Genomic DNA, 10,420 nt, shown 5'->3' with positions numbered 1-10,420 from the left:
TAATGAGTTATCTACTCTTTTCTAAATAGTCAGAGAAAACTAAAATATAGTCCCTTTTCTCCAGAGCCACACATGCTAAGTGCTTTCATAGAGGTATGAATTAAATGCAATGGGAATACAGAAGAGGAAGCAATTATCTCTTTGTAAAGGTCTTGGAAGAGTTCCTGAAACATATTTGAGTCTCGAAGAGTAAGTGGAAGTTTACCAGAAAGGCAAGAGAAGATAATGGAAATCCAAACAGAGGGGACAAACTAAGCAAAAACACAAAGAAAAGATATTTTGTATAAATATACATGGATGGTTTAAATTTTTCATTGAAGAGTAGCATGAATTTTAAGAAATCCTTAGACTTTGGGAGTACTTTATATGCATCTTTAAAGAAAACCAAACAATATCCAGTGACTGCAAAGTGCTGTATCATTTTTGTAAACAAGACTAAATCACCTTGATAGCCCTACAAAAGAGAAAGGCTAATAAAACTATAATAGCAAAAACAAGAATGAACCTATGACATTTATTTTTAATATCATTTCAGCTTGTTTGCAAATTCTGACTTTTGGGCAATGCAAACACTTATAATGCCCTTTAGATTGGTTGTTCTTTCTGTATGACAGATTGAAAACCAAATTGCTACATTTCTTCTTGGTTCTCTCTCAAATCTGAGTGATTTATACTTGGGACTGATTGGCCCCCTGCACCCACCTAAAGATACAATCTTCTATCTTTAAGGTGCAGGGCTCAGAACTGTAACATTGCTGAATGTTCAAAATGCTTGTTTTGTAGCAAACTATTTAAGAATGTTTGTAATGTATTAGCCAGTTTGACTAAAGAAACGGGTTGCTAGCACTTATGTTGCTTTGTTAACCCCATGCAACACATTCTTACAAAATGGCACAAGGCCCACCATTCGAAAGGCATCTCAGACAACAAGATACATACCTTACATGCTTTCATATTTCTTCTTCAAAATCAAAATCCCTCCCAAACTTTTCTTGTTCTTTATCTTCTCAATCAGTTTAGTACTTCATGACATTCAAAAATCCCAATCTGAAAATTGGAAAGAGAGGCTTTTACAACTCACAAATGCCCTCAACAGGGCCCCTGTGTTAGATTAATGCAAGATAACTATTCTAAGGAGAAGAGGAACTTCTTCCATGGACACCTAGTTAGGCTATGCTTGAGCAGAAATAATTCCTAGGCCGATATTCAAACACAGTCAAGATTGTCCAGAAAGATGCTTTAGTGGCACAAAGAGTTAATGACCAAAACAATATAAGAAGAGAAAAGCCAGAATGGTACTACAGGAATAAATAAGGGTGTGGCTAATAGAAATAGGAGATTATGGCAATGCAAGATTAATTAGACCAGCTTTTAAAGAAGTCAAATTGTGGTCTAGGTTTCAAAGATATTAGAGGCCGATGAAACTGATTACCTTCGGTTTCTTGTTCCTAAATGTCTACCTGAACTTCACTTTGCTTTTATTATATTTCGGTTACCCAGTAAGTTTCAACAGTTAACCATCACTGAACCTATTTAAACAGAATTATTAATAGCTGACTTCATTGTCGGTATGCCATGTAATAAGGTGGGTTCAACCATTTTCTCCCAGGTGTAACAAAGGCTATGTTTCCTTTCCTGCTTACATAAATTTGAACAATAAATAAAGTGATATATCAAATGTCACATTAAACTTCAAAAGCTCTCAAATAACTCCTATATAGAATTTCCAATACAATAGGGTGATCCCATGATTCTTCATATATGCACTAACCTGTTTTCCCTTATCGGTAACAATAATTGTAGAATTAATAAATATATTTTTCTCTTTTCTACAGGATTTAGTGATCTGTTTCAAAAATAAAGAAATATGAAATTATAACCTTCTCAGGCCCAGCTTTAATTACATTGGTTTATTTAAACTGCCAAAGCTGTGGAAGGTCTGAACAAGTATTTTTCCAGTTACCAATACTAAGAACTTGCTTTCACATAGAGCTTTATAACCTTTATAAAGTTTTAGTAAATAATTTACCACCTTAGGACCACTCAGCTAGCACTGTAAGTCAGGCAAGGCCAGTGTTTTTGCCCATTTTAGGGAGGTAACTAAGCCCACAAACATGAAATGCCTTCCTGCACCTGAGATCCTGGTATTTTTAGCCCCAAGTCCAAGTGCTTCTTATGAGCAGGAAAGCTTGAATAATGTTAAATTAGATAATCCACTTAAGAACTTTAGCACGATACTTGATCTGTAGTATGTGCAATAAAAGCTGCTATTGATTACATATATTTCTTATAGAATTTATTACTAAATTAATGATCTTGTCACTAGGATCCTAAAGCTGGTGTTCCAGGACAAGTTTGAGAGAAATACAAAAGCTTACTAAGGACCTGACTGGGCAATGCCCAACATCTGGATGGAGACCAAATTATTTAACCAAGTGTGCTCAAACCCCATAAGATCAGAGTAGAAATCCACGCACCAAATAAACATGTCGTGGAGTCAAAATCTTTCCTCAATGGTGGTGGAATCGATCCTAGAAGAAAAAACAAAAATCCAAACTACAGGAAAAATTTTATGCACAGTAATGCTCATTATATTTTTTATAAAAGCAAAATGTTGGGGAAAAGCTAAATATGTAAGAGAAAAGGGCCATTGTGCAGGCATTAAAATATCATTAAAAAGAATATACAACATAGGGAAGTTATTACTATGGTAGAATTTTTAAGAACTCTATATTAAATTATACTCCCAGTATAATCTCATTTAAACATAAGATATATAGAAAAAGAAGAAAATATGACAAGTTATTATGTTTATGAAGTTTTAGAATATGCATAGCTTTTATTTTTTATACTTTTAACATTTTGCAAATTTCCCCCAAAGCACAGAGGAAAATAAATGTTAGTTCTTAAATATATGAATAAGGCGAGTGGTCATCCTGTTTCCTGTCATGAACATGACTTTGCATGTTCTGTCTCCATGAAACAAATGCCTATTTGAGTGATTCTCCCAATTGCTATCGCTATTGACCAAGGCAACCTCTTTGAGCTTTATTGAAAAGCCACGAGGTTCAAAGTAAACTATGGCTCCAGTCTGAGTATTGCAAAGAGAGATACGTAGAATATTCAGAGATTTGGCTAACTTTCTTTAAATTTTTTTTATACAGCTCTCTGGTGATGTTCAGATCTGCATCCACCATTCGAATTTTAGGGCTCTTTTGCTAAGCACACAGATGGTCTCTCAGTTGTCTGCTTCCTGATTGCCCCCAATCAAAATCTGCTTCCACTAAAGCCGAAAGCAAAGCTGGTAACCTGCTGTTTACCCTATTGGGATAGGAAGAGGAAGAAGCTGTGATCATGTCCTATGCACACTAGTGCTCTTCAGTTAGTGCTATCCGACTCCAGAGTAAGTAAATTGAACGGAACCAAAGAGCCATTGAAGGAAATTGCCTTCAGCTGATATGTTACAGTGCTCTGTCTTGTCTTCAAGGTCTGTGAATAAGGTTAATTTGAATCTTACGGCCAAGTTCAGGAGGGTGCCAGCTCATCAAAAAGCTCCCAGAGAAACTTGGGCAAACAAAAACTAGCACAGTTCAGTCTGTATTACTATCTAGCTGAGCTCCACATCTCCTCAGTATTGGTCTCCCTAAAGCGTGAGAAAGAAACTCCTCATCTATGACCTTGCTGGATGTTCCGGAGAAAAAATAACAGCCTCTGAGGAATCAATTTAAGGAATATGGTTGCATTTGTTAATGTGTGAAAGCAGGGAGGCAGGAAGAAAATTGGGTGCTTAGGTTTAACTGGTATAGCTCAACAAAGGATGAAAAGAGATCACTGGAACCCAAGCAAAGGGAGGGGTGGATGATGAGTAGAGACAAATGGAACAGAGGATGGGGCAAATGTAGTTATAGAATAGCTGTCTAGTGTGGCTGAAAGGAGACTAGAGTTCCAGTCCACGTTGCAGATGTAAATAAAACAGCAAAACAAGGATGAGAAATGGAACTTCTCACTCAGTGAAGCCAAGAAGGGTGTTGGCTGCAAGTAGATCGGAATTGGGTCATTCGCTTTATCTAAAGTATCTTTCAACAAGGATGGCCAAGGGTTGATTACACTCACTGGCATATTTCATCCGCCTTCCTAAAGCTGACACCTCAGGGGCCCTTTCTTTACCTGTAGCAAAATCATTTTGTTGCATTTGCTCCAACTGGCCGGCAAATGATATTGTTCATGACTCAGTGCTGAGGAGAGAAGCCACCCCTTGAAAGCACCTTCTAGTGGTTGCAGTAGGAGTTCACATGGCACAGGCTGGCAGCTGGGACACTTTGCCGCTTCGTGGATCAGAGGCTAGGAGGTACAGAACCTTAGATCTCATTCTGTGCAGAATATTTATAGTGTCTTTTTCATCTGAAATATTAGTTGCTCCCTTTCTTTCAGTGACCACACCCAATTTTAAAAGCCATCAATCGTCTGTTATTTCTCCCCACAAAACAGTAATGATGTAATGTGGAACTCTTTTAGTAGATGCATTCTCACCATACTAAAAAAAAGTAAAATCTGAATAAATATTCATAGAAGTTAAATTAAACCTAAACCTGGCATTGATATTTCTCCCAGAATCAGACCCCTCTATTCGGAGAGACAGCAATATCCACTCGGCTTCTAATGAACAGTGTGATTTGGGCACATCACTTGGCTTTTCTAGATCTCAGCTTCCCCATCTTTAAAATGAAGGGATATGAATAGATGAGGTATCATTATATGAATGAGTGAAATAGCAAAATGACATTCTGATTCTTCTTTTATGAAGATTGGTGGCAAAGCTAAGTAAAACTGAGAGCTTTCAGTCAGTCTGGCTCTTGCTTTCAGGCACATAACCTGTGGAAGGACATTGTTATCCATGACGTGACCTTCGCTTCATCTCAGGCCGCTTCCAAAGATGGACTATATGTTCAGTCATATAGATCTAACTATAGTACACAAATACAATGTGCACATGAGAGGGGCTTACCCTAAAATTTATGGCTTAGAGAAGCAGAGGAAAATATGGGATCCGTGTGGGCAGGCTCACTCCCAAGAAAAAGAAGAAGAAAGGGACTAGGCTACATATGCCCAGTTTCTCCTGGATGGTTTGGCTGGAATAAAGGCGGGGTCAGTTTAGTCCTACTTCCAGATCCTCTGTTGAAAATCAATAGATGTGGGTTTTCAACAACATGACTTCTGTTTGCCCACTTATCTCAACTTTGTGGTTACTAAATGCTTCTTTCCAGGTCTGACTTTCTGTATTCTTTAAAGCTATAAATCCCTGTGAGTAAAGGGAACTGTTTGCCAAGTCAGAAAGTAGGGAGAAAGGAGGAGAACATAAAAATCATTACAGCTTTTTTGTTCCGGGGCCTGCATGGGGTGGGGAGGCTATATTCCAGCAGTCTTGCCCTGGAGATAATTTGCATTAGCAACTGGGAGATGATGTAGGGAGATTTGTGGTCACAAAGCAGTTTAGTTGAGTCAGTTTTGAGTCCAGGCTTTAATATTTTTTCTAGTGAGTCAAGTGGCTGTTTAATCAGTACCTTTCTGTTGGGAATGCATCTAGAATACTTCTGGCTTTGATTATGCTTAGTTCTGGAAGGGACTTTAGAGATTGCATAGTTTGACATTCTCAGTTGTAATAATTAGGTACCTACTTGTTAATCACTCTTTCTCTAGCACCATATACAGTGCCTGGCACAAAGTATGTACTCAATACCTATTGAATTTGCAAGTCAGGAAACTGACTTCTAGGATGATTAGGTACAAGACTAGCTAATAGCAGGACTGGGGACAAGACCCAGGCCACTAGCCACCCAATCTTTCCACATCTGCTTTCCAGCTATAAGTAATTCAACTAAATACAGGGAACAATCTTAGCTTAAAATAAAGAAGTTCACAATTTTTTAATACCTTTTCAAATTATTTATGTATTTTTAAACTCTTGTAAGCATGGTGGCTTAGAATGCAAGCCATAGTTTGGATATGGGCAGAGAGCCAGTGATAATGCTTGTTACTCCTACCTGATGGTTAGAACTACAATTCTGGAAGCAGGCTTGTCTAGGTGCAAATCTGGGCTTAGCCACTGAACCACTTCTGTGACCTTGTTCAAGTTACTTAAACACTCTGACTGAATTTCTTCATCTGTAGAATGGAAGAATAGCACCTGCCTCATAGGGTTGATGCAAGGATTAAAATAATAAACACATATAAAGTGCCTAGAACCATGTATGGTACATAATAAATGTAAGTTATTATTATTTTTCTTGTTATTATTGTTGATAGTTCAATCTGTAGGACTTTGGCAACTTCACATTTATTCTTCTTGTCTATTTGACGTTTGAGGTTTGAGGAGCACAATGATGTAAGTGAGCTTCTTCAGACTCATTTTTGACTAAAAGGTTAGGAGATGATACTTCAGTACTGAGGTTACAGGATTCCATTCACCAGGCAAGGCATAGCAAGCAGCCTCTCATTAGATTATTTGTATGAATCTGGTCTTGGAAAGTGAGACATAATAGCTACAGTTTGTCCAATTGATAAAAATCCCACGTCTTATGTCTTCTTCATTACTGACAGAAACTCAGAAAGGGCAAGGAGATTCACAATGTCTCCTTTTGGTTTGGTGTTTGAGGCAGGGGATTTGTGTGACAGTAAACCACACCCAAAATTGAGAAGTGCTGAAGTAATTCTGGCAGGTTCTCAATGTCAAACCTTAAATGAAAATTTAGCTTTCCTTTGCCTGACTAGTAGATAGAAAAAAGTGAGAAAATTCTAGGAGATGGAGAAATTACAGCAGGGTTTAAGGCACATGCTTTTAGAGCAATGGGAAATAACTAAAATTAGGATCAAGAGGGGCCATGTTATATTTACCTGTCTGACTCTGCTATCTGAATGACTGAAGGCTAAATGAAAGGAATCTCCAGTCCACCTCATCTTTTTCATGAAAGGTCCCACAGATTCCCAGAAAGGCTTTGAATTAATACTACACGTGGTTATCACAACTGGAATGTAGGAAAAAGGGTGGCTTTGTTCCCCTTAGAAATCCCTTGAGTGCATGTAAATTTCAACACCTGATCCCAGTGCTCTGTCAGCACTGTGTTGAGAAGTAATTACATCCTGGAAGGAGGTATGGCTCACTTCTCATATTCTTATAGCTATGAAAAAGTTTCCTGCTCAGGCCTAATGATTATTTTCTGAACTGAAAACAGAAACTTGTCAGAGGATGACCAGACAAGGGGATAACTCACTTTACTGACATCATCATTGCCTTTTAAAAGAAATGAAGCAACTATGACTGTGAAATGTTATACCTTTTCCATGGCAACTGTTCTAGGCTCCATTCTCCAAGAGTCTGACTCTAAGCAGTCATAGAGGCTGCTGAGTCTGGGGGCAAGAACATCAGACAGAATAACATGTTTCAAGTCTTAGTTATTCTATTTACTAGATGTTTGACCTTAAGCAGATAATTTGTTTTATTTGCTGCCCCACTTTCCTCAAAACGAAAGAGTTGTTTTGGATAATTGCTAAGGTCTTTTCTAGCCCATTATAAGATGACTGATTGCTACTAAACCATTGTAACATCCCTGGGTGTCTAAAATTTTAGAAAGGACATTAAGATAGTGAAGTCTTCAGATCTCTGTGCTAGACTGTGGAGGAAGAGATTTGGTTTTAATGGTACCTCTTCAGCATCTATCAAATCACTACATCTAGAAAGCTATTTAAATGGAGAGGCAACACAGTATAATGGAAAGCACACGGGATTTAGAGTTAAATGGCCTGCCTTTGGATCTTGGCTCATTCATTTAGCATCTCCTAATTTTTATAAAGGATCAACAACAATAACTATAATAATAATACTTGGAAATAAAATTTGCTAAAGCATAAGAAAGCAGGGAGGTATCTGCTTCTCTTTTTTTGCAGTACGCGGGTCTCTCACTGTTGTGGCCTCTCCCGTTGCAGAGCACAGGCTCCAGATGCGCAGGCTCAGCGGCCATGGCTCACGGGCCCAGCCGCTCCGCGGCATGTGGGATCCTCCCGGACCGGGGCACGAACCCGTGTCCCCTGCATCGGCAGGTGGACTCTCAACCACTGCGCCACCAGGGAAGCCCTCTGCTTCTATTTATGATGGAGTGACTAGTACCAAACATGCCTTCCTGCTATTTAAAAAACTATAAGACTGGACATAATATAAACAACTCTTTTAAGGTATTGAACAACAGGCAATACAGGACTTTGGTCACTAAGAAAAGGAAAACATACAAGGTAAGCCCCAAATTCATGTCATTTCCCTGCTTTGGGACAATTTTGAGAACAAGACACAGGAAAATAAACACCAAGCAGACCATAACAGTCTTGCTGAGCTGAGGGAACAGATATTGGAGTTCAGGGAAGGATACCAGAGAGCAGGGAACTGTGCAGTAGGGTTCACAGGTGACTCTGTTGGGGTTCCCATAAGTCATTGGCTAAGGGTTGGGCTATACAGGTGCAGGGCAGAACCGAGCAAGACTTAGCAGCAAGAGGCTGTTATGGGGTTGACAGTGGAACAGAGACTCTAGAGGTTGCACAATGCTCAAAAACATTGGAATTCCACTGCAACCAGAGTGGAAAGACATCAATAAAATCCCCAGCATTCAGCTAAGACAACAGAAAGGACATGAATTGGGAAAAGGACAATGTTATAGGGTAAAGGCTACTCTAGACCCACCCTAACAAAACCTATAACCAAGCCCCCACATAAGCAAGGAGAACTTCCAGTGAAGTAAAGGAAGACAGCATACATAATTGATTCCTTACAATAGATCATCCAGAATGTCTAGCAACACATTCAAATTTTTTTTCAACAGGCAAAGAAGAAAATTTGCTCCTAAATCAAGGAAAAAGCAATCAATATAAAGCAACCCCAAGATGGACCAGATTTTGGAATTAACAGACAAGAATTTTAAAGCTGCTGTTAAAAATATATTCAAAGATATAAAGGAAAATATGGTTTGACCAAAAGAACAGTTTGAATAAGAAAACAGAATCAGTCTCATCAGAGAAATGAAAACAGTAATGAAGAACCACATTAAAACTCTAGGTGGGTGGGAGGGAGGTTCAAGAGGAAGGGGATATATGTATACATATAGCTGATTCACTTCATTGTACAGCAGAAACTAACACAACATTGTAAAGCAATTATACTCCAATAAAATAAAATAAAGGGACGGCAACCATATTACAATATATAAGTGTATCAAAGTAACATGATGTATACCTTAAACTTACACAATGTTACATGTCGAATTTCTCCAGTAAAAAAAAAATTATTAAAGGTAAAATGCAAATTATAATGTCAAAATATTAAATACAATTATTTAAACAAAGCTAAAAAAAACTCTAGAAATTTAAAGTATCTGAAATGAAACAATTCATTAGAAGAGCTTAAAAGCAAACTGGAGTTAGCAGAAGAAGGAATCTGTGAGTTTGAAGACAAACTCATAGTAATTACCCAATCTGAAAAACAGAGAGAAAAATATTGAAAGACAGTTAAGTGCCTCAGTAACCTGTGAGATAATACAAAGCTCTCAATACATGTAATTGCATCCCCACAGGCAAGGAGAGAGAGAGAATGGGCAGAAAGCTTTTTTTGAAGAAACAATGTTCAAACTTTATTAAATTTGGTGAAAAAAAAAAACAAGCTACATATCCAGGAGCTCAGCAAACCCAGCAGGCTAATTATAATGAAAACCACACTCCGGCACATCTTAGTTAAATATCTAAAAATCAAAGATAGAAATTCTTAAAAGCAGCTGGAGAATAATGATATATCGCAACAAGGGAATAGCAACATGATAATGAGGTCAATTTATAGTAAAACTAACTGTGTTTCTATATACTAACAATAAACAATTAGAAAAATAAGTTTTATAAGTAATTCCATTTATATGTATAAAAATACTTAAGGATAAAATTTCCAAAATATGTACTAGACCTGTATGCCGAAAACTATAAATCATTTCTGAAAGAAAGTTAAAAAAAAAAAAAAACTAAATAAATGGAGAGATATGCTGTGGTCATGACAGAAGACTTAATTTTGTAAAGGTGTCAATTCTCCCCCAAATTGATTTATAGACTCAGTGCAATTTCAATCAAAAGCTTAACAAAATTCTTTATATAAATGGACAAGTTTATGTTAACGTTAATATTAAAATACAAAGAACCTAAAATAGCCAAAGCAATCCTGAAAAGGAAAAGCAAAGTCAGAAGGCTTATTAGTACTTCATGTCAAGACTTACTATAAAGCTACAGTTAATCAAGGCAGTGTGGTATTGGCGAAAAGATATTCAAGTAAGATCAGTAGAATAGAATAGAGTCAAAAAATAGACCCATTCATGTATGCTCAATTGAGTCTTAACAAAAG

Source organism: Monodon monoceros, unplaced genomic scaffold (genome assembly GCF_005190385.1).
Source record: "Monodon monoceros isolate NGI ecotype Baffin Bay Population unplaced genomic scaffold, NGI_Narwhal_1 Super_Scaffold_22, whole genome shotgun sequence".
Lineage (NCBI taxonomy): Eukaryota > Metazoa > Chordata > Mammalia > Artiodactyla > Monodontidae > Monodon > Monodon monoceros.
This window is presented reverse-complemented; position numbering follows the sequence as displayed.